The sequence below is a fragment of the Delphinapterus leucas genome, chromosome 13 (genome assembly GCF_059928025.1).
Source record: "Delphinapterus leucas isolate spDelLeu-1000000601 "Yukka" chromosome 13, BTC_Dleu_Yukka2, whole genome shotgun sequence".
Taxonomy (NCBI): Eukaryota; Metazoa; Chordata; class Mammalia; order Artiodactyla; family Monodontidae; genus Delphinapterus; species Delphinapterus leucas.
This window is the reverse complement of record NC_143141.1, coordinates 52976886-53003042: the sequence shown is the minus strand read 5'-3', so window position 1 is coordinate 53003042 and position 26157 is coordinate 52976886. Positions and strand designations below refer to the sequence as shown.

The 26157-nt window shown below is 37.5% G+C and overlaps 1 protein-coding gene across 4 annotated transcripts in view; it reads right to left on the bottom strand.

The window, feature by feature from the left end:
- The window catches only part of LOC149747754 (neurexin-1-beta), a 546613-nt gene that overhangs the window by 450894 nt on the left and 69562 nt on the right, over window positions 1-26157 (bottom strand). For 2 of the 4 annotated variants that reach the window (XM_022573880.3, XM_022573879.3), the window contains exon 1: window positions 1-26157. This exon is cut by the window's left edge and continues 12849 nt beyond it; it is cut by the window's right edge. The exons of the other annotated variants lie outside the window; for them this stretch is intronic. The gene's annotated coding sequence lies outside the window, so the exon portion shown is untranslated. 4 annotated transcript variants of the gene reach the window in all.

The following is a 26157-nucleotide window of genomic DNA, read 5'->3' as shown; positions in this document are numbered from 1 at the left end:
AGGTAAATACATACCTAATATATAACTAATTTCTGGGAAGGATGATTACTTAGGTGAGGAAGTTAGCAATCTTGGGCTCTGGGGGAGACATTTATCCTTAAGGACAGTCAGTAACAAACATATTGTCCAGAACTGTGATTTTAATGAGTCAGGATATGCTTTGGGCTCCTCCAGAACCACATGCATTTTAGAAAGTTAAGGCAGTTGCTTTAATACAGGTGCCTATTAAAGATAATAATTGGGAAATAAAGCTATCCAAGGCCCTTGAACAGGAAGAAAATGCCTTTGAGTAAAGAATGTTATGGCACTGAAGGGAAGTGTTCTCTCTTTGTCCTCCCTAAGCATGCCAGGGAAAAGGAAGAGAACATTCTATTTTCTAGAGATAAGGAATTAGAACCTGCCAAAGACACACTCTCAATCAGGTGGATCTCTGAAGTGGGCTTATTATAATAAACTCATCTTCCTGGGATATATACCTAAGTGTGAGTAGGCACAGCTGATAGACACTTATTTGTCCAGTTATTCATTAAAGTATCAAATAATTTATTTATCTAACAAACATTCATTGAGTACCTACTCTACAGCAGGATGTGTACCAGGCCCAGAGCTCATCCGGAAATAAACATTTGGGGACTTGGTTCTAGTTGAGGAAAGGAGTCTTTGAGGTTATTGCCTCCTTATCTTGAACTGGGCTGATCCCAATCCTCTCCTGAAGTCCATGAAAGGATGATATGTCCCTTGTGACTTTTAGAAACTGCCCTGTCAATGGGACTGAATTGGAGCTGAATAAGTATTCTTACGTCAGTTAATATAGTTTCATACTCAAAGGGTTTCAAAGCAGCACTGTGCACAATTCAGACACGCTTATCGACCAGGTGCTTACCACCTATTGGGCAGATGCCGTTTATAAAGTTTTTAAGAAACAAATATTGATCCAAACAATCCCTTGCATTTAATATTCTATCATTCTGGAAGGCCACTATTAACTTTGATGTACACGTGCAATTACCTGTCTGACTAAAGAGTTTCAATTGCCCTAACTCTTGGTCACCACACCATGATTAAATGCATGGAAGCAACAAGTTGTTGACTTGGGCAGCCAGAAAACCACTGTGGCATAAGATTGACAGTTATATCGCCTACCAAACAATGTCTTTGTCGTTCTTCCTACAGTCCTCAAAGTCCCAGATAAGAATTTAAAGCTGGATTTTGTTCTTACTTCTGTGTACATGTTATTTATGCAAATGCAAATAAAACTTATCTAGGAAGAATCCAGAAGGTCCACAGAGGAGTGAAGATTGTTTAAGTTATTGTAGAGCTCATAACACACATTTTCAACTGGCAGGGCATCCTCTTCATCAGACTACCATATGCTTCAAAGTAGGAAAAATTAACATGCATAAATGTAAGGTCTTGCATGTAGGTTTGAGAAAATCAATAGCATAAGCACAGGATGAGGGAGAACGGATTCTGTAGTTTTTAGTGTAAAAAAGTACCACGAGATTTTCACTGGACAAAAATGTAATCATAGACAACAGTTTGATGCAACTGTTAGAAAAATTGCCTGAATTGAATTGTAGTATGCAGTTCATTTTTCTGCACTTTACGTAAGACACATACAGAGTATTGCTTGACATGCTGGCTTCCCTGTTTTAAAAGATACATTGACAAAAAGAAGAATGACCAGATGCTCAGAAAAGCCATAGGTATGCTTTATTGGCTTTGCAGCTAGAGGAAGAGCCGATAGGTGGAAATGTATTAATAAAGAAGCAGATTTGAGCACTAACGTATGTGAACTGAAGGTTCCAGAAAGAACCTTCTAGAAACTAGAAGGGGATTTGGAACTAATGTGCATTTCCACAAAGTAATTTCTGATTTATTCTCCTGTCCTGGGATCTTGCCTGTGGACATGTCGTCAGATAAAAAAATAATGGCACTTGTGAGAAATAATAAAGAGAGCTTTAGGTCTAATTGTCAGCCAAGGAAACTGAAAGTAGGTTCTTATGCAAGAGCTGTCGAGGAGAAGCACAAAGGCTACCCTCTGATGTATATGGCTGTTACCCTGGCTGGGAAAGTAACTCATCCCCAAGTACCTTCTTGAGGAGCTAAGCAACTATCCACAGGAAAGTAGACATATTTATTATTTTATATATCTTCAATCATATGTCCTTAGCACCAGGGAAATGTATTCCATGCTCTTCAGGAAGGGGTGCAGGAGAGAAGTACCATAACACATGTAAGGCAAATAAAATAATTCTAACACTAAGAAACTGAGAATGTATGGCCACCAGTTTGGAAGCCTAAAAATAAATAGTCTAAAACAAGGGAAGAGGAGAGACCTCTTTGGAGAGTATAGAAGGGCAAGGTCAAAATGATCTGAGAAAAAGGTGGGTGGTGAACTAATCATAGCAACAGCAGACACAGAGTAAAAGGGCAGATGTGAAATAAACCAAACAAATGCATACAATAACTTACTGTATATTATGTATATTCTATGTATTTTCCATTGGACTCTGTTGCAATTAGACTGTACCAACCAAATTATCCACTTCTGGCTAAGTTTATTATGTGCACTCTATTTGATAATAAGCATAAAGGGTTTTATCTGTGCTCAATTAGAAATCACCTGGGCAGATGTTACAGGAGGTTAAACAAATTCTACAATTCCAAATACATAGGCTTAAATAAATTTAAATAGCATGATGTTACCTGTCTTCTGTATTCTGGTAGAATTGATGCACAGCTACCTTAGGTACTCTTCATCTGAAACAGTAGCCAGTTTTTGAAGTTCTGTATGATTTCTGACTATAATTCCCCTCCACAACATTCCCTATGGTCTCAAACATTCACATATCTGAAGCAAACTGGCATTTCTATAGGAGGTGATACTGAAACAACCACTGAACCACAACTCCCACGGGTTGCTATTAGAAGTGGTGACCAGCATTCCTTCCTACTCATCTCTGTGAGCTCTGATGTTTCCTAAAAGTACACAGACCAATCATGGTCTTAGTCTCCCAGTGTCAGAGAGGAGGAGAGGTAGGGGAGGATCATAAAATCACAACACAGAGGAGGTCATACGAACTGAGCAAATTAGAGAATGCAGATAAAAGACCAAAAGAAAGGTATAAAATGAATAATAGCCATGGTTAACAGGCAAAGATAAACATATCTCTTGATAAAAGGTATTTATTTATTCTAGTTATTGAAGACTCTCCTCAATTTCTACCTCTTCCACGATTTCAGCCATGATTTTATCATGAGCTTAGCCACCATAAAGTTTTTCCTCTCTGTGTGTACAGACTATCTCTACAGCTAGACTGCAGCCGCATGAGGGTAGGGCCAATGTCTCATGATTTTCTGGTTCTGCATTTCATTAGCAGGTGTTCCTTTCAAAATGCAGTCTGCCAATAACTCACAGCACTTTCGTGTGAAACCACGATTTAAAGTTGTACTTCACCCTGGACTTACTGAATTTCTGAGGATGTGCTCAGGAATCTGCATTCGTAACAAAAGACTGGACAACACTAGTGTCACAAATATTTGCTAGCCTAAGGTCTTGCACAGAGCAGGTGCTTGTAAATGTCTGGTACTGCTGTTAAGATAATGCTTTCTGACATGTCCATATGTGTTTATGAGAAACAAAGAAATGCTGATTTGCTCAGTGTGTCCTCTGTCAGCCACTAGATAGTAAATGCCCTAAGGGTTGATGTCTTGCCCAGATGGTTCTTTGTATCTCCTTTTAAATTTTTTTCTATAGCACTAGGCACTTCCTACAATGCACCATAAATAAGATATGATAAGAAGGAAAAAGAGAAAGGTGAAGGAGGAGGGACGGGGGCGGGGGTGGGGTGGGGGGGACGAGTTTATGGTTGGGAGGGACAGAACAGGAGGTTATTCAAAAAACTTCTTTACTTTGATGGACTGGAATTCGAAAGAGCTAATGAAGTTTCTACTTAATTTTTTCTACTTAATTCCTTTGCTCTACACTGAGAATTATCCCCTATGGTATTTTTGAAATTACTAAAGACAGTCTTCCTGTGATAAACTATAATGGAAAAGAATATGAAAAAGAATGTATATATATGTATAACTGAATCACTTTGCTGTACAGCAGGAATTAACAGAACACTGTAATTCAACTACACTTTAATAAAAAAATAAAAAAAAAAGACAGTCTTGTGTGAATTGAAGATAGACCACATTTTGAAGGGCTAGCATAAAACAAACCTATATTATAATAGTAAGGAAATGCTGGTCTCTATTTCTCCTCCTAAAATCGATTTAAAGGAAATCATTTCCATTTCTATATGCACATGTATGTTTGCATATGTATGTATGTATGTATAATTACTTCATATGGATAAACTCAGCAATGATCTCTGCCAATTAAGGGCAGTGCTAATGAGCTGTAAGATGGACTCACCCAGTCACTGATGCCTTCCAATTGTCTTGTACTGCAAAAGGCATTCCTCATCTTTCACTCAGGTCTAACTCCCACACAGACCTTCTGTGCTCTTGTTTTATTGTTACAAATAGACAAAAATTAAAACTGGAAATCAAAACTTGAGAACATGTTTATGTCTAAACCAACAGGGAAATGAGGCTTTATTGCCTCTATTCGCTAGGATTCAATTTTTCAAATTGTGAGAAGACCCCTGCTTTCCATTTCCATTTTGTCCTACCTGAGGATGGGTCTTATACTCAACAACTGCCTTCGAACAGAACATCAAATATACATAAGTGTGTGTGTGTGTGTGTGCGTGTGTGTATAAGAATGGAAAGATCTATCTACGTTAAAGATCTCTCATCACTACACATTAATTATGAGGATTCTGTGGCCTGCATGGGTTAAGTGATTACTCAGAATTGCAAAGTTAATTAAATTAAAGATCAGATTCTTTTCCTGGGATGTATAAATAAGCCTCAAGGGGACCAAGAATCTTCAAAATTATGTGCACATTTTTTGTGTGCATCTGTGCATTTTTGTGGAGACAGGATCCATAATTTTATCAGACTCTCAAAATGTTCCTCAATGTATTTGGGATAGTTACTGCTAGAACTGTAATTTATAAAATGTTTGTAGAAACTGAAGAAGAATAGAGTTGAAGGTCATGAAACCCAAACTTCCAGTCAATACTACTCTTAGGTAACATTTCTGGTGGAGAGCATGCAACCTCTACCTGGGATCTTCAGAGAGCTAACAACTTACCACCTCTCATGTTAGCAGTGTTCAAAGCTCTAATTATTAGAAAGGGATTCATATCTCTGTACACTTTCCTTTCTATATTTTCTCACAAAGGTCCAAGTACTGCCTTTCACAGCCACAAAAAAAAGCCATTTTTTGCTTACTCAGAATGCCTTTCAAATATTTGAAAATAACAGTTATATTCCCTAGAATCTATGCTTCTCTGATCAGAACAGCCTCAAAGTTGCTATTCTAGACTCACAGACATTTAGAGCTGGAAGAAACACATTTCAGTGTGTCAATATTCTTTAATAAATATGTAACCAAAAACTGAAAACAATGCCCCACTTGTGACCTGATTAATCTATGACTAGACTATCTCTGGCGCATATTCTGCCTTTTTCTTCTTTTCTTTTCTTCTTTTTTTTTTTTGCTGGGAGGATCATAGTATTTTACTGTCTAACTGGGAAGATCAGGGGTTAATGACTTTTCCAGAAGTTTCCCATCTGAAATGCAACAGAGCAAAGGGCATGAACTTGGCCATTTACACCCAACTCTAGATAGTTATATTTCCAAATTTCATAGTAATGGGGCTCACATAAATAAAGCACCTGAAATTTCCAAAAGAGAAACATTATACATTCTTATTTTATATGAAAAATCTGGCATTTTTTCCACAGGTTAAGTCAGAAACAAAGAATGGACTACCCTCAGATTTATAAAATGAGTAGAGGAAGGATGACTTAGAATATAAAGTTTTTCCATTTCAAGTGTCAGAAAAATTATTGTCAGATTTATTTGATTTAAAAGTTCCAAAACCACTTCCTTGCAATGTATACTCACAGCCCAAACTTCAACAATGTAGCAACAATCACACAAATAATTTAAACCTAGTAAAGGGACAAAATGAAAAATTCAGTCTCTTTCCCCATTCCGATATTGATTTTCTACATCAACATTCCCCAAAGACTGTTAAGAGGGACACTAATCCTAACAGATGCTCAGTGAAGATAAAAGACCGACAGCTAAATACATTTCAAAAACATCCCCTACCACATCTGCTTCTTCGTGATCCCCACTGCAAATTAACACATTTCAGGCTCCAAGACCCACCCCTTTTAAAGACACCTTTTAGCATCCCACAACACCAATGTTGCCTAAAACACATTTGGGGAATGACTGTACCACACTGATCCAATTAACCGAATTTCTATCGATTCTCTACTTTATGTTTTAATACCTTAACAAGCATGAGTGTATACTCTTGGGTAGTGAGACTTGTGAATATACATTCTCCTTTATGATCGACACTCCTGTACCTGGGTCCTGGTGAGTCACAGCAGACCCTATGGAGGAGTTAGCTTAGGCCACAGGTGTTTTTTTGGTTTTTGTTTTTTGGCCTCAGATTTAGGTAGAGGAAGGCTCTAAGATCAGGCTGGACATTGTTGATATTCCTCTTCTACTCCTAGCAGTAGATGGCTAAGTAAACTCATTCCTTCCCCAGCCCCCATATTCTCACTTTCAGAAAGATCTGAGAATGACAGTGATAAAGATTCAGATTTGTGAGGGAGATTTCACTTTGGCTTCAAGTTCATGTTGGGTGCTTTAATTACATTTTCTAGAGAGTTCTGCATGGAAGGAATTTAGGCACACATTTTGTGTCGTTCTCTGAGAATCCTGGGAGAGTAGGGAGTCCCAGAAGAACAGTACTCAAGACATTTCTAGGTCATGGCTATAATGTCCTTATCAAAATAGCACCAAAGTTACTGTGGTCATAGTTTTTCTGCTTGGTTTTTTTCCATATGTTTTAAAAATTCATATTAAAGTATCTGCAGGTGAATGAGGCAATGTCCTGGATTTGTTTCAAAACAATCCAGTCAGAGGATAGAAATGGAAGGGGTTGAAGTTACAGATAAAACAGTATTAATCTCTTAGATAAATGTTAGAACTGGGTGGTAGATTCATTTGGATTATCTTTACCTACCTGTTCTCTTTATTGTGATTGATATGTCCTGTGATTAAAGTTAAATAGTAATAATAACGCACCAAAATCTCACACAGAACTTCCAACTCGTATAAATAAACTCATAGACATGAGTGTGAGAGTTGAAGAATTTTTGCGAAATGGTCAAGGCATTCACTATTGTAACTAAGAGTTTTTGCTGAGGCTGCTATTATCCACTGCAACACCCACATACACATAGTATTCCTGGGCATATTCTCTTTATTTGAGTGATTGACCCCATTTGACCAAAGAGAAAATAGTAAAATCATCCTAAAACTATGTAATTACTGATTGCATGGTAACCTTTATGATATGAAAATTGTAACAGTCAATATCTAATGTAGAGTCAAGAGTCATATTCAATATATTGACGCAATGTTTTTAAAATCCATATTTTGTGAATTGCAAATAATTCCAGCTTGAATGCTAGCGAATGCAACAAGTTTCTGTAAAAGCTTTTGAGTTTCAGAGGCTTCCTCTTGACAGATTTCTTAAGTTATGGAATGCAGCCATCAGCAGTCTGTAGAAAAATGAAATACTGCAAGTCTATTTTTATGCAGCTGGGATCAAGCTACTAAATGGATCAAAAGAAATAATTTCTTTGAAGAGGTGGCTGTTGACACCAGTGCCCTAAAAATAAGTGCAATTTTGTGGGTACGAAAACTTGTTTATACTTCAGTGGAAGTAACTATAGATAAGTTTCCATATATACACTTGCACCCAATATATATCAGATGCCACTCTGAACATATTTTAATATACATCAGTTTAACATCACTGCTATTAAGTGGAAACTGCATGCTAGTTCGTGAATAATTGGCATAGTTAATGACAATTATTCCTACTAGGCTTAGCTTACTGGTTAATAATAAAAACAACCAAAATCATTACCCAACTCTTACTCTGTGCCAAATACCAGCTAAATACTTTCCAATATTATTTTATTTTATCTTTGAATTAAATTTGATTTTAATAACTAGCTATTATTACCACGATTTTATAGATGCAAAACTGACTCTTTGAGAGAGTTTAAAGTGTAACTTGCCAAAGGTTATACAGCTAGTATGTCTCTGAGTTGGAATTTGAATGCTAGTCTAATTCCAAAGCTCTTAATCACTAAATTATATGCTATCCTTTTAGGTTAGATAGCACATCAACTGATTCTAGAGTATAGGAAAAAATGTTAAGAAACAAGAGTATCTTTTTAAATCTCACTGAATGTGAAAGTAAGCTTGTTTACTGAAAATTTTGTAAATTGAACAACTATAGCAATAAACAAGGGATGCTGAAAACTACAGAGCTTAAGTGTAAGGAAGAGCCAAGACAGATAAATTATAATGTCACATAATAAAATTTTTCATCACAATAAAAAGTCAGAAAAAAATAAAACAGGGTATAAGAGGGATGGTTGATCTAGGAGTGCAAATGAAAAAAATTTAAATAGTTTCTTTTTCTTTTGCGGTACGCGGGCCTCTCACCGCTGTGGCCTCTCCCACCGCGGAGCACAGGCTCCGGACGCGCAGGCCCAGCAGCCATGGCTCACCGGCCTAGCCGCTCCGCGGCATGTGGGATCTTCCCAGACCGGGGCACGAACCCGCGTCCCCTGCATCGGCAGGCGGACTCGCAACCACTGTGCCACCAGGGAAGCCCTTAAATAGTTTTTTAAAAGGAAATGACTTCAGATATTGAGCTGCATGAACTGCTTGTAAATTTTGGAGATTAATCCTTTGTCAGTTGCTTCATTTGCAAATATTTTCTCCCATTCTGAGGGCTGTCTTTTCGTCTTGTTTATCGTTTCCTTTGCTGTGCAAAAGCTTTTAAGTTTCATTAGGTCCCATTTGTTTATTTTTGTTTTTATTTCCATTTCTCTAGGAGGTGGGTCAAAAAGGATCTTGCTGTGATTTATGTCATGGAGTGTTCTGCCTATGTTTTCCTCTAAGAGTTTAACAGTGTCTGGCCTTACATATAGGTCTTTAATCCATTTTGAGTTTATTTTTGTGTATGGTGTTAGGGAGTGTTCTAACTTCATTCTTTTACATGTAGCTGGGGTGGGAGGGAGACACAAGAGGGAGGAGATATGGGGATATATGTATATGTATAGCTGATTCACTTTGTTATAAAACAGAAACTAACACACCATTGTAAAGCAATTATACTCCAATAAAGATGTTTAAAAAAAAAAAAGGAAACCATTTCAGGCTTGAAGTAAAAAATAAATACAAACACTTTACAGATAATAATAAACAAACTAACCAACAAGCTCTGAAAGTAGAATTACACAGACTTAGTTCTAGAGGACAAAAATTCCTCCAGGTAGCCTCTGACTCAATCAGAACTTCTTCTATTATGTAAAGACCAGAGGTTCTGGCTGTAGCAAGCCTTTACCTTCAAAGTCCTGTGGGAAAAACCAAATGACTAAAGAAAAATTTAGTTTAAAAGACAATCTAAGTACAATAATATTAGACATTATCTAAGGTTAACAAAATAAGATGCAAAAAGCAAAAAAAAGAAAAAGATTAAATTTTTAGAGATGGTGTTATATTAGGAAAAAACTACACTCTGCAATTCAATATTAATTAAATATTTGGATATATATAACTCCTCTATATTGCTGAGGGGAAGAATATAAAGTAAATGGTGAAGAAGATGATCATTTTTATTATTTTTTTAATAGGTGGAGAAAATACATTTTACAAACTCTATCTGAGGCTTCTAAAAGGCATATAGAGAGTATAAGAATATTTCCTACTATGTAAGTCTGAAAGAGAGGGAATCAGTTTTGATGAAAACTTGTTACTTTAATGGTTTAGATTGTGAGCAGAATTGTCTCCTTCGTGCTCTACTGGCAGCAGTTCTAAGAGTTGCTCCACCAAAATTTGAAGTAGGATTGGGAAAAAAATGTAGGGAAATTACAACAAACCTCCCAACAAAGATCCCTTCAACTTTACAATATACTTAAGCTACTCAGGTTCTGCTGGTGGATTTATACAAACATTGGTGAAGTGCAGGTTTACTGAGTTCTGATGCTGTGGTTTTTAGAACAACTTGATTTTGGAGACAAGGAACTTTTTCTATTCTTTGTTGTTCAGGAAGGGATGAGCTAAGAGATTTAGCTCATAAAAATTCAATTAATTCAATTAATAAAAGTAATGCAGTCCTTTGCAAGGGAAACATTCACTAAAAGACGAATAGTAGACATAGAAATAATTCTACATGGCTGATGACTGAGCATGCCATTCGGCAGTACTTTGTTCCCTTGGGATCTGGAGAGTTTGCTGTAGAATTCAGAATCATAGATTTTTAGAGTTGAAGGATGACCCAATAACAATTTCAATCTTCTCAACTTACCAATAAGGTGCATAAGTCTGAGAAAGATGAACTGGTTCTCTATGTGACTCTCAACAAGTCACACAACCTCTCTGGGCTTCAGTTTTAACATCCTTAAAATGAAAAGTTGGGACTTGTTCATCTCCAAAGTACCATCATGTGACACACAAGACAGTTTCCTAATCCATCAAAAGATAGAATGAGGTAACGGCAGACATTAAATTGAGATCTCAATCCCCACCCCCAAACTGCCTGGTCTGACCAGTCCAGTTTGCGTTCTGACACTTGCTCACATATTTGACCATCATTACACATTTATGAGATGTGTAAGTGAAGAAATGATGTGAAAAATATCCCAGAGAAGTCACACACGTTTTAGAAGGGTCAATTCATGAGGAACGAATAAAGTGGTTGAAACTGAACATTTGTGTTAATTCCAGACAAAGGTGATGGAAAGTGGGAAAGAAGGAGATCGCAGCTCTGTAGGGTATAGGGAGAAGAAAGAGTCAGCAGTAATCAGGACTTTTCTTTTTAATTGTTCAAGTTCAATGACTATCATTTAGCTCTATGACTCTAGGCAGCTGCCAAGAGTCGTGGAATCTTGATCTCAAGAGTCAACTAAAACAGGCTAGACGATGTAGGCACAAAGGAAAAGAGAAGCATGAAATATAGGTCTTCAGTATTGGTAAGCTAGATTGGCCATGTAAATATTCACTTGTCAATACAGCTGCTACCTAAAGAATCTAAAGAACGGAGGCCTGGCCTAGGAACTGGCTTTTCTTCTTTTGGGGTGATTTTCACATGTGGGCACCTAGTAATTCCAAGAGAAAGAGTCTGCTGGAGGTAGATGCTGGTAACCATTGAACATAATAATTTAGGGCTATTAATAATATAGGAACAGAAAGAGGGAGAAAGATATAGCAATAAAAGTAGATGGCTGATTCCTAATTTTGTGAACAAAATAAAGCTGTTTATTCTGAAAAGTGATTGTGAACTTGAAATTTGTGAAGGGAATTCAAGATCAGATCAGGTAACCTTAGGAGGAAAACCTTTCCTGACCCAGTTAGACTATTGTGTTCTGATAAGGCTCCCTTACTTCACACACATATTGCTTCCAGGACTTTCTTCTCATGTGACTTTACAAAAATTTGTGGGATCATTTGCTTAATGTACATTTTCCTATATTTTCCAGACATGACTCTGCCTTATTTATTGGTGTAGTTCCAACAGAGTATCTGGCACACAGCAGACATTCAGTAAGTGTTTGTTAAAAGAAGAAATGTCCACACTGTAATGTGTTTGAAGAGAGGAGAGAAATGAAAAGAAGAAAAATGACTATTGAGAAGAAAGAGAGAGAAAGGCATAGTTTAGAGGAAGGGGAGAAGAGAGATGGACAGGCATCAGATTGTCAGGATGACTTTCAAAAGTGACCCTTTGTTTCACACATTGGGGGAAACCCCAGGGCAAACCCCTAAGGAGTCAATGTACTCACTTTCTCTCCCTGACCCACATATATTTTTCTATCTCTGACACACATATACTTCCTTAGGAATGTTTGCAGAGAAGGGCTGGACAAAAGAGGATGGAAAATGAATGTCAGAGAGACTGACAGGGGAAAATAACAAAGAAACAGACTCTATTGTGTATAACTCCACAGTCAAAGATTTTCTACCTCCCCGAGAATCAGACTAGCTTGCAGGTAGAATATTGACTGCAAGGCAGAGCACCATGGCTATAAAACAGACCACTGAGCTAGGCAATAAAAAACAGAGAGAGAATGAGAGGTTTAATGTCTTGTTTATGTCCCCTTTATAGCATCTTTGAGATGCTCTGCAGTCCCACAGCTGGCTTTAGTTCATATGCTTTTCTGATTAAGGCAGTACATACCAAAGCAATCTAATATTAATGTGCAATTTGGAAAAAAATTAGGCGAGTGTAGAAAAGGAAGGAATCTTCACAGTGTAACTAAATAATAACAGGATACCGGATTTGCTTAATTCTTTATTAAATACATGCTTTATTGTAAGTCTCTAAAACATCTGTAACTCATTTTAAACACTCAATTCTACCATATTGTGTTTAGTGACACTAATCCTTGTTTATAGCCTAATTCTTTGAGAGTAAGCTTATGTTCCCAGTGAACAGTTATAAGTAGTTACAGGTTTTATTATAACAGCCCTGATCACAGATTTACAAAAATAATAAATGAAAAAAATGTAAATGACTAGGATAATATCCAATAGGAAGAAGATCTTTATTTAAAATGACTGATGAAATGCCCCTGAAAGTACTTCCAAGAAATGTTTTTTAAACTCTTCATGAAGAACTAAAGTACTGTTTTGAATTTAAACACTGGTTTTACAGTTTGTCACTTTACCATTATACAATTGGTAAGGCCTGGAGAAGTTTGGATACTGGATGCAAATTTACTCAAGTATTCAATATTACACATTGCTGGGAAATGATTCTAAATATATCTCTATCTATCTATCTATCTAGATAGATATATATCTATCTACATAGATAGATATATAGATATATGTTTTCCCCCCTAAGAGATTCTATTTTAATTTTGCTAATACTGAATAACACATCATGACTATCCCAGCTGTCAGAATAGTCCTAAGGCATTGGTAAAATTGTTTCAAATAAGTAGTTGTTTTGGAAACGTTTCCACATATTTGGCTGCAATCTTTATATTGATAAAAATATAGAGTGGTTAAATGGAGAAATTTGGAAGACAGAGAGTGTTTTATTTCTGGCTCAGCCATTTACTGTCTGACTAATAAGCCTCTGTTTTCTCATCCATAAGGAGGGAAAAACACCCAAGCACTAGGGATTGTGTCAAGATTAAATAATGTGCCATGTGCAAAATACATAGCATGGTACCCAGTATATAATGTGCACTCAGTAAATGGTAGCAATTTATAACTATAATAAGTGATTGCTAGTATTAATAATAAAAGCCACCCATTACCGAGTAGCATTCTCACCATTACAAAGCTTGACATCTATCTCAATTCTAAGAAAGACTATTTACTACCTCCTCTCTTCTGTGAATTTCTACTTATGACATATTATCATCACCAATAACTATTTCTTGCAAGCCTAATAAGCATAAGGTATTACATTAGGTCCTCTAAAGAATACAGCCAGAATCAACCATTCTCTCATGGGGGCCACAATCAGATCTTGTACTTCCTCTCTTATGGCAGTAATATTCTACGTTTTGATTATTTATTTGTATCTTATTTAAGCTATCGGATAGAGAACTCTTCATGGATAGGTTTTTACTCTGTATTACCAGCATCTAGTATAATGTCTGGAACATCAGACATGTCCATCCAAAGTTGAAAGAATTAATAGAACATTTCTAGCTTCAAAAAGTTCAAGTTGAGGAGAGACAATATGAATATTAAAAAAAAAAACCCTACAGAATAAGACAAGGTCTCATTTATTTACATGAGAAGAAATTTGTCCTCTTTGCACTGGTGGACTGATATGGTTAATTTACTAGGGTAGTTGTGTTCTATCATTGTGACAATATTCTCGGTGGTTACCTTCTATGCTGTGTTTGAAGGAATGGGTTGCAAGATGAGAGGGAGGAGGGAACTCTTGAAGAATAAATTACCAAAGAGTACCTGGGGGAAGAATGGGATCATTCACTGGGCTGAGAGCATGCCAGTCTTGTTAGTTTTGCAAGGAAACTGAAAGTAGAAATTGGAATTTAGTGAGAGGTCTAAAGGGGACTCAAGCTTTTAAACAGGAGGAAAATCTGCTTTTGGCTGTGGAAACGAGGTAGAATAATATAGAATGGCATCCAAGAGAGTAATGCCCATCAAGAGAAACTAGCTCGAGATACTAATTTTAAATGCAAGGTGAAAGAGACAAGCTTAACCTAATGGTAGAACCAACCTCCTTGGCCTTACCAGTCAACTAGTAAATATGTTCCAGTGTCAGCCAATTGATCAAAGGGACCTTTGCCAGGAGGAGGTGCAGAGATTCCAAGGTCTGGAGCCATAGATGTGTTCTGTAGGAATGACTTTAGATGGGCCTTTGAGCTAGTGCAGGATCCTATGTATCACAGCAAGGACTATTAAAGGCAAGACAGAGAAGTTATTTAGTCTTCTGACCACTGGATCTGAGGTAGATTCTGAAAAGCAGATTCTGCAGAGCCCAGAATTGCATATATTTCTATATGGTAAACGTTAGAGTCTGGGAAGGTGACATAGGGAGCTGATTCTCACACTTACAAAAGAGGACAGTTGGGATTTATTTGAGGTTAATGTCTGGGAAGATTGGCTTGACTTTCAGTACGGGCAGAGTAGAGAGTGGTTCAATCTCTGACCAGAACTAAGAGAATTAGTTAAGAAGAGGGTTATAAAAGAAAGTCCTATAACTCATATTTCAATGAAGATCAGGAACCTTTATCACTAGTACACAAAGCCTGGTACAGAGTAGGCACGCAATATCTTCTTGCTAAATTAATTTCTCATTACTCTGTTACTTCCATTGTGTTGATTTGCCTTTAAAAATTAATCATGATTTTAATTTTGAAAGGAGATTCATTTTCTTACGATATTATCAAGTGAAAAATAGCAAATAGCAGTTAAGTATCGACAGTCTTTGAAAATCTATCAAGAATTTTATAGATTCCATTTAGCTGTGAATTACCCTGGGACATGTGAGGGGAAAGGTACACCAGTATATACTGGAAAAATGATAAGGCCAAAACTAGACTGCCCTTCTCCAAAAGGACAGGGAAACAAGAAGAAAACTTTTCTCTTGGGCTTTATCACTTATTTTTCTTTGATGTTTATTAAGTGCATGCAGCATGCCAGATCTGAAATAGCCGATGGCCAGGAAGCTTTTCCTCCTGGACGGGCATCATTTCTCCCAAGGTAATGATTTATCATCAAAGTCTAACACGGAAGCAAAAGATCAGCTACACAGGCATCCATCTCCAACTCCCCACAGGCAGACACTCTGATCCAAGTCTGGATTGGGAAGGGACTAGGCAGTGGGAGGGTGGACTTACTGTGGAAGTCAGATGACTCTGGATCTTTATTCTAATGGAAGGTCATGGCTTTCCTTGGTAATGCCCCAAAGGCTAACTTAGGGTTAACCTTCCCTTAGGAAGAGGTCTGAAGTTGCCTTAGTCTCAGTATACTTTTCATCTTACTCAGGATCTTTCCAGATTTAACCCCACAGTATTTAACTTACTCATTTGCATTTGCTTACTTTTCCTTAGAATTATTTCCATTGTCTTGTATGTTCTTGGTCATAAGCAACCTGAGGGTAGGTACTATTCATTTTCCTTTTCATGTGATTCGTTCAGGGTCAATCAAGTTGTGGAATGAATATTTTTAAATTAATTAAACAAGGAGGTCATTATACTCAGGTGGCTCTAACGCTATAGCAGCCTCCTTAAGCAAACCCAAACCTACATCTGTAAATGCCTCAAGGTTAAGAAGTTGAAACCTAAGGACAGCCAATCACAGTCGACTAGGCTTTAAGCTATAGCCAATCAAATTATTTCCTTTTTGTGCTTCTGCACTTTCTGTACACAAACCTTTTCCATGGCTCCTAACCACTTCTGGTTTGGCACTGCAAAATTTGAATATATTTTTGCTCAAAGAAACTCTTAAAAATTTTAATATGCCTCAGTTTATCATTTAACAGTATGAATTTGGATTTGCCTAAAACTTTGAATCACAAAGATTCAAAGAGACTTACAATAAGTCAAAGAGACTTATTGTTAAGTCTCTTTAGTACAATATTGCAAGAATTTCAGCAGGGACGAAATAACCAGGACGGAATGTGGTATGCTCTGATCATTCAGTCTTGAACTGTACTAGAAGATACTCAGGAAGGCACTTGGAACCCAGGGATCACCTGCCTGTTTCCCATCCAAATTCACCACCACCAGCTAGCACAAGGTGAGTAATAATAATAATAATTATAACAGCAGAAGAAACAAGAAAGAGAACAGCTGCTAACACTGAAAAAGGAATCCATTATCATCCAAATGGGCTGAGATCCCTTAGACCCCAAACAAATGAGATTTTAAGCATCACTTTCCATTGTACATTGGCCACACCTTCCATAATAATGTTATGTTCCTCTATCAGAGGAAATAATCCTGACAAAAGAAAACTGGGTTAAGAGAGGGAAGAAAACGGGTTCTGGTACTACTTGAAAATAACCTATTTTACACATTGGATAAATCTCTTACAGTGCTTCTTTCCTAAACTGTAGAATTAAAAGTCTTGGGCAGAATGATCTCTTACGGATCCTTTCACCTCCAATAGTTCATGTCACTATGATTCTAGCTGATTATATCTTCTGACACAGTTTTCCACTACTGGGAAAGTACCACAAAAAGACTGACTGAGAAATGGCAGTTAGTCTATCCTTCTGAGAGTTTTGTTGTAAAAGCCAATTCAACTTGAGCCTACTTCTGCATGTTGCACTTGCCTAGACAACTGACCTTTGTCAGATTTTGAAGATAAGAAGGAAAGTGCACATCACTGCATGCACGAGTAAAGCAACATTTGCATTGTTTTGGGCAGTTTAGAGCATGCACACTATACTTGTACACACAGTTAACAATTTACTTCTCTTCGGCAGTATTCAATCTTCTCATGTCAGAGCCTAATAAATCAAATATTCTGTAGACTACAGCATAGTTAACGTACTCAAACGACTTCCTTAATTTAGCACTGCCAGAAAGCATTTGAAAGCAACAGATTTCAGACGTCTTAGTGATTTCTACATTAAGCTAATGAAACTCAGGCATTCATGCTACCCAGGAATGTTGGTGGCGTGTGGCTTACACCTCAAACCAGCGCTGTCAGTGGGTAAACCAGCAGTGGCAAGATGCCATTTTCGTATTTCCTTTTCTGAGCTGTACATTACGACTTTGATTTCTACCACAGCTTATTCCCTTTCTAGGAAACTTTCCAAGCTCTTTCTCACACTGCATAAGATTTGCCGTTTTTCCCCTGCCTCACTCAGAATACCCATAACCAGTATTATCATACATCTCCCATACTATACTGTTCAACAGTTTTATCGATGGCTTTGATAAAATTAACAGAAGGCATGCCTCATAAATTTACAAAATGACCCCCAAAGTGAAAAGTAATTTTAAGATAATTAAATTTCAGACAGCTGCCAAGCAAAAAGTGAAATTATTTATTATTAAAATTATGTAAACAAAACTTTCTCAAAACATGCATTAAGAAAAGGTGGTGTAAAATATATCAAATAACAATAGTGGTTATATTTCATCACTAAAATTTGTATCTAAATATACATATATATCTTTATAGATATATAAATGTATATATCTATAATTATACTAATTCCTAGAGATAGATACATCTCTACATAAAATCTTTCAGTTCTTCCCAATTTCTATTTAATCATGACTCCTTTAATGAAAATGTCATTTTAAAAAATCCCTCATCATCAAAATTCACTTAAAAAAATTAAAAATACCGACCAGACTGATCATTGTAAACAAAATATCATTTGTCAGAGATAAATTTAGAAATTTCTGCACTGAAGGTTTAAAACATAAACTATATAAATGAAAAATATTGAAGCTTTGGCTTAATGGTAATACAGCTGCAAAAGACCTTAGAAATGTCAATTAATGGTGATCTCAGTGCAAGCCAGTCATGGAATCCGGCTGCCAAGAAAGCTGATGGATCATAGTACGTTAGACACATACATATATTTATTTATTTTTTCAAATAATGAGTTTTATAGAAGAGAGAGTGAGCTATTCTCTCTTTTCAGCAAACCTAGGATGAAAGGGCAAAAGTCATGGTAAGATTACAGCTGAATAAGATTAAGATAGCTAGTATATCAAACAGTTTTTTAAAAGCCCCCAAGCTGAGGCATTCAAGCAGAAGGTAGTGACAAACTGTCAGGGAGCTACCCCTGCACTGGATGGCTACTAGAGGGGGTTTTAGTAACGCTCTTGTAACTTCAAGTATTTATGATTCCAAGTTGCAGTGGAAATGGGATGACAATTACTCTTTCCCACTGAGTCAGGCATGTATCCCCAAGCAGGGGTGGGCTCAGGTAGAGGGAGGAATCCTGGGCAAGGCAGGAGAACTATGGGATCTAGTGGCGGCCTTGAACACGGTGTCTACCTCTTAACTCTAGTTTCTCCATCTGCTTCCACTTAGTGTTATGCCTCCCAGGGGCTGGGCACGAACTGAATGCTTTACATGCACAATTAGTCTATTCCTCTTGTGAGAGATATCATGACCTTTAATTTATAGTTGAAAAAACTGAGCCTCAATGATCTGGTAGAGAAAATGCCTGAAGTCCCTTCTAGAGTTAAGATTCCTTGACTCCTTGTAAAGGGGACAGTTACAGGTGCCTCAAGTTGCCAACCCAATCAGACAGGGTCTGATTCATCCAAAGATTCTTCACATTTACCAGGTAATACTCCCTTTATCCATGAATAACTTTTCCAGTATTGTTAATAAAGCAATAGACTTTATGTAAGGAAGGAAAATGAGACAGTGCAGGAATGGGGGAAAGATTCCTTTATTCGGAGCTAAGGCAATCTGCTTGATATTCCTCATATATTTTAAAATATATCCTATTTGTAACATTTAGAGTGGATTTCAGGGAGGAAAAAAAAGTAACCTTAAAAGAGATAGTAAAACAATTTTATGTGAAAAAAGAAAATTCACTTCTAATTAATTGGTATCAATTGAACTTTTTCTCTCACAGGGGCAGTATTCCCAGTGTCCTCAGGCCCCAGCCATTTAGAAAGAAGGTGAAGAGACCTAATGGCAGTCAGTTTCATTGTGTCTCCTTAACAATGTAGGAACATGCTGCCCTTTAAAAATATGTACTTTTTTTAACCTTTGCATTTTCTATTTACTCATACCTAAATAGAAAACTTCTGTTAAGGTAGGAGAAATGAATGCCAAGTTCAGCTCAATTCAGTTACTTGTGCTAAAGGCTAAAATTACAGGAACAGCATGAAGAAATAGTTGACAGCTGAAGTGCATGGTCCTATGAAGCCTCTCTTCAGGGAATCTGTGATTGCTCTTAATGGCATTAAAAAAAAACAAAACAGGTCCTGTTAATTTTCAAGATATTTTTAAACACTCGATTACTTTTAAAATGATCAGTGCCATTATGAACTCCCAGGAGGCTCTGAATTAAGAAATGAATACCTTTATTTTATAACATTTTGCAAAACACTCACTGTGGACAATAAATATCAAATCCACTAGGGGCCTGGGTAATGCAGCACAAGTCCTGAAAAAGTGAAACCTAATGTGATTAGATAATTAACCACAATGAAAATTTTCAGTTGATCTTAAAGGAGCTAAATATAAGAACAGTCTGTAGTTTTGTCTTCTTGCAGCCTTTTGCTTTCACCCCCTACAGATTTAAAGGTCCATGCTGAGTAAACCATTTTGGAGAAGAACCAGCCGTGACAGATGGGAAGACTACTTTTTTTTGGACATGATTTTCAATTAGACCATTCATAACACAGTGAAGTAAAATAGACTGATTATGAAGAAAAAATGTACTAGAATTGCCTTTAAGTTGCACAGGACTGGTATCAACCTACCCATATGTTAAATATAATGTATCTGTATTTGTGATTTGCTTACAATCACCATCAAACATGGCCTTATCTTCAATCTCTTTGATGACCTTCTAGAGGTCATCATTCTGTGGAGGACCTGCCTCAGCTCTGTCAACGCTCAGAACCTGGTGTATGTGTATATTGGTTCTGTCATAGCCACTTGGAGCACATCCAAATGCTGTACTTTATTGCCCTATATACAAACCAGGGTTTGGTTTTTCTGTATCCTGACAGGGAAAACATCTTCCAGAAATGCTCCCCATTAGGGAGTTGGCAGCAACTCTGATATCTGGCTTCTGACAGAAGGGCATTCTCTGAGGAGTGCCATTGCTTTGGAATTATAATTTTATGCTCCTTCAATTCCATTCAATTACATCGAAATTCAGGATATTCATTGAAACTAATCCTGATAGTCTGGAAACAGCAGGACATTGTTCTCTTACCATTTTTCAGACGCCTTGCAATCCCTCTTTTATTCACATATTTATCTGACACCCTTTTATGGAATGTCTCCCACTCACTGAAGAGTCTATGACAGACTTTCCAGTTACAACAGCAAGAAAAGAATGGTTGCTACTCCTGAGAAGTTTATAGATAGTCTAGTTGCTTATGTGGTCACCACATTAAACAAAGAAAACACATCATGGCAACTTTAAGAGTCTGTCTAAAAGCAGCACAGTATCTAACCAACTTAATGAGAGAGACATGCTTCAAATCAGTGATTCCGTGTCATAAGGCAAAAAATAAGGACTATCAAAGCTTTGAATGAAGTGACCAGACATCCTGGTGATACACAGACAGATTTAGGCATATGCATGAATAGATTTACATCTAGTGACAGCGCTCTTCATTAACTGTATTCCTAAAATATTGAATAAAATATGAACACCATTTAGTCCAATGATAATTCCTAGATGGTTACAGTTAGAGAGAGTGAGTTGGGAAACAAGTTCTGAGACAAGGTCCACCAGAGTACAAACTATTTATTCACATAACCAATAAAGTTGGATTTCCTGGTATCAGTAATATCTGAACACATCACTGATCCATTAAGTAAACCTCTTGATTGCACCCAAGGGTACAAATTTGTAATACTGACCCTTTCTCTTCCCCTTCTTCTCTTAGCTATTTCCAATTGTTATTCAAATTTCAGATTCAATATAACCTTCTCAGAGATTCATGGCTTAACTTTACTAAGTTGGGCTCCCCTATAATTCCCTTCACTTTCTTTTAAAGCATCTTTCACAATTTCAAACTAATAAACTGCTAATTTGTTGTCAACATCCAACTCCCTCCTTAAATTTCACTAAGTAGATGACTTCTCTACCTTCTTTGCCAACATATTCCTGTGCTTAGGAGAATAACTGGCACTTAGCAGATGCTCCATGAATATTGTTGAAAAAATTGTTGAAATAACCCAAACCCCAAGGCAGGACCTCATATTCAAATGGAATTTTAAATACTGAATTTCTGATTATAGTTGGTGATATTATGGTATCTCGTTTCTTTTCTTGAAAAGGTTAAATTGACAAGTTAAAATTCTAGATTGCTAAGTTAAACTCATCTTTAGAATCATTTATACCATGTTTGTCAATCAAATGTCTACCACTTACAACTAACTAGTTGACATCTTTGAACTTTTTTGTTCCTAAATGGCAGTTTGATGTATAGACTACCAAATTATTTTTTTTAATTTTATTTATTCTTTTATACAGCAGGTTCTTATTAGTTATCCATTTTATACACGTTAGTGTATATATGTCAATCCCAATGTCCCAATTTATCCCACCACCACCACCATGCCCTGCCACTTTCCCCCCTTGGTGTCCACACATTTGTTCTCTACTTCTGTGTCTCAATTTCTACCCCGCAAACTGGTTTAACTGTACCATATTTCTAGGTTCCACATATATGCATTGATATACAATATTTATTTTTCTCTTTCTGACTTACTTCAGTCTGTATGACAGTCTCTAGATTCATCTATGTCTCTACAAATGACCCCATTTCGTTCCTTTTTATGGCTGAGTAATATTCCATTGTATATATGTACCACTTCTTCTTTATCCAGTCGTCTGTTGATGGGCATTTAGGTTGCTTCCATGATCTGGCTATTGTAAATAGTGCTGCAATGAACACTGGGGTGCATGTGTCTTTTTGAATTACGGTTTTCTCTGGGTATATGCCCAGTAGTGGGATTGCTGGGTCATAAGGTAATTCTATTTTTAGTTTTTTAAGCAACCTCCATACTGTTCTCCATAGTGGCTGTATCAATTTACATTCCCACCAACAGTGCAAGATGGTTCCCTTTTCTCCACACCCTCTCCAGCATTTGTTGTTTGTAGATTTTCTGATGATGCCCATTCTAACAGGTGTGAGGTGATACCTCATTGTAGTTCTGATTTGTATTTCTCTGACAATTAGTGATGTTGGGCAGCTTTTCATGTGATTCTTGGCCATCTGTATGTCTTCTTTGGAGAAATGTCTATTTAGGTCTTCTGCCCAATTTTGGATTGGGTTGTTTGTTTTTTTAATATTGAGCTGCATGAGCTGTTTATATATTTTGGAGATTAATCCTTCGCCCATTGGATTTGTTTGTAAATATTTTCTCCCATTCTGAGGGTTGTCTTTTCGACTTGTTTATAGTTTCCTTTGCTGTGCAAAAGCTTTGAAGTTTCATTAGTTCCCATTTGTTTATTTTTGTTTTTATTTCCATTTCTCTAGGAGGTGCATCAAAAAAGATCTTGCTGTGATTTATGTCGAAGAGTGTTCCTCCTATGTTTTCCTCTAAGAGTTTTATAGTGTCTGGTCTTACATTTAGGTCTCTAATCCATTTTGAGTTTATTTTTGTGTATGGTGTTAGGGAGTGTTCTAAATTCATTCTTTTACATGTAGCTGTCCAGTTTTCCCATCACCACTTATTGAAGAGACTGTCTTTTCTCCACTGTATATCCTTGCTTCCTTTGTCATAGATTAGTTGACCATAGGTGTGTGGGTTTATCTCTGGGCTTTCTATCCTGTTCCATTGATCTATATTTCTGTTTTTGTGCCACTACCATATTTTCTTGATTACTGTAGCTTTGTAGTATAGTCTGAAGACAGGGAGTCTGATTCCTCCAGTTCCTTTTTTTTCCCTCAAGACTGCTTTGGCTATTTGGGGTCTTTTGTGTCTCCATGGAATATAAACCCAAGGAGACCCAAGGAGAAACATGCCGAGACACATAGGAATCAAACTGGCAAAAATTAAAGCAGAGTATGGGACTCTCTGCACGTCCTGGACTTGGGTGGCTATTTCCTTTCCCATGTTAGGGAAGTTTTCGACTATAATCTCTTCAAATATTTTCTCGGGTCCTTTCTCTCTCTCTTCTCCTTCTGTGACCCCTGTAATGCGAATGTTGTTGCATTTAATGTTGTCCCAGAGGTCTCTTAGGCTGTCTTCATTTCTTTTCATTCTTTTTTCTTTATTCTGTTCCATGGCAGTGAATTCCACCATTCTGTCTTCCAGGTCACTTATCTGTTCTTCTGCCTCAGTTATTCTGCTATTGATTCCTTCTAGTGTAGTTTTCATTTCAGTTATTGTATTGTTCATCTCTGTTTGGTTCTTTAATTCTTCTAGGTCTTTGTTAAACATTTCTTGCATCTTCTCAATCTTTGCCTGCATTTTTTTCCCAAGGTCCTGGATCATCTTCCCTATCATTATTCTGAATTCTTTTTCTGGAAGGTTTTCTATCTCCACTTCATTTAGTTGTTTTTCTGGGGTTTTATCTTGTTCATTCATCTGGTACATAGCCCTCTGCCTTTTCATCTTGTCTATCTTTCTGTGAATGTGGTTTTTGTTCCAGAGGCTGCAGGACTGTAGTTCTTCTTGCTTCTGCTGTCTGCCCTCTGGTGGATGAGGCTATCTAAGAGACTTGTGCAAGTTTTCTGATGGGAGGGAATGGTGGTGAGTAGAGCTGGCTGTTGCTCTGGTGTGCAGAGTTCAGCAAAACTTTAATCTGCTTGTCTGCTGATGGGTGGGGCTGGGTTCCCTCCCTGTTTGTTGTTTGGCCTGTGGTTACCCAACACTGGAGCCTCCCCGACTCTTTGGTGGGGCTAATGGTGGACTCTGGGAGGGCTCATGCCAAGGAGTACTTCCTAGAACTTATGCTGCCAGTGTCCTTGTCCTCACGGTGAGACCCAGCCACCCTCCACCTCTATAGGAGACCCTCCAACACTAGCAGATAGGTCTGGTTCAGTCTCCTATGGGGTCACTGCTCCTCCCCCCTGGGTCTTCATGTGCACCCTACTTTGTGTGTGCCCTCCAGGAGTGGAGTCTCTGTTTCCCCCAGACCTGTCGAAGTCCTGCAATCAAATCCCACTAGCCTTCAAAGTCTGATTCTCTAGGAATCCTCCTTCCATTGCTGGACCCCCAGGTTGGGAAGCCTGACGTGGGGCTCAGAACCTTCACTACAATGGATGGACTTCTGTGGTATAACTGTTCTCCAGTTTGTGAGTCACCACCCAGCAGTTATGGGAATTGATTTTATTGTGATTGTGTCCCTCCTACCATCTCATTGTGGCTTCTCCTTTGTCTTTGGATGTGGAGTATCTTTTTTGGTGAGTTCCAGTGTCTTCCTGTCAATGACTGTTCAGCAATTAGTTGTGATTCCGGTGCTCTCACAAGAGGGAGTGAGAGCACGTCCTTCTACGCCGCCATCTTGAAGCAATCTCTTAGACTATCAAATTATGTTGTGAGTATGCATCTTTCCTTAAAAATGGCCAAACCAAGGCAGAGATAAGGAGCATGGGTTTTCCTGTATTTATTATAAAAATCCCTTGTAAGTTAATAAGTTTTGGGTTTGGTTATTTAAAAGGATTTCACCTAGAGGAAAATGGGGTACACAGGAAATATGGGGAATTGTCATAAGGATAATTAAGTCCTCTCAGACTTTCTTCCTACTCTTTGTTTAATTTCATTAACAAAAAAGGTTTCTTTGTTCATTCTTCTTTTAACTTTTTAAATCTACTCAGCAGATTTGAGAGAAGACCTCTTTGTGAATTTAGAAACATTTTTTCTTACTCTTGAGAGTGACTGGTTTACACAGCATGGTTCAGCTCATATGCTGATTTAATAAAAAATGAAATGCTGTGCTTACTGTATTAGAACTCAAAGGTTGGTGACAAGTGTCCTTGATAAGCCACATTAGTATTTAACTACCCAGAGGACCAGCAGTTTTAAGAATAAGCTGATGAAGCACAGAGTTGATGTCATTTACCCTAACACACTCTGGGCTGATTTTCACAGTCTTTGAAAACATGTCACCTTTAACTTCCAGAATAACTTGGTGAATTTTGGCCTTCCTGTAGAGCTCAGAGAGCCAGAGGAGCAGAATTAGGTCATTGGTGGAGATGCTGATGGACCTAGAGACTGTCATACAAAGTGAAGTAAGTCAGACAGAGAAAGACAAATACCGTATTACTAACACATATGTTTGGAATCTAGAAAAATGGTATTGATGAACCTATATGCAGGGCAGGAAAAGAGATGCAGTCATTGAGAATGGACTTGTGGACACAAGGGCGGAAGGGGAGGGTGGAATGAATTGAGAGAGTAGCACTGACATATACACACAACCACGTGTAAAACAGACAGCTAGTGGGAAGCTGCCGTATAGCAGAGGGAGCTCAGCTTGGTGCTCTGTGATAACCCAGAGGGGTGGGATGGGGGGGGCAGTGAGACAGAGGCTCAAGAGGGAGGGGATATATGTATACATATAGCTGATTCACTTTGTTGTACAGCAGAAACTAACACAACATTGTAAAGCAATTATACTCCAATTTAAAAAAAAAAAAGGCTTTTGGTGTGTGGCAGGATGAGTCAATACCGGGAAAACTGACTTAAATGTATTTAGAGAGGCTCACAAGTGTGCAGAAAGAAAAGAGTAGGAAGAGTTAACAGAAAGATAAAAGTAATTTATGAGACAGGTAAAAGCTGGAACGCAGGAGAAGGTCCTTGGGTTGACTAAG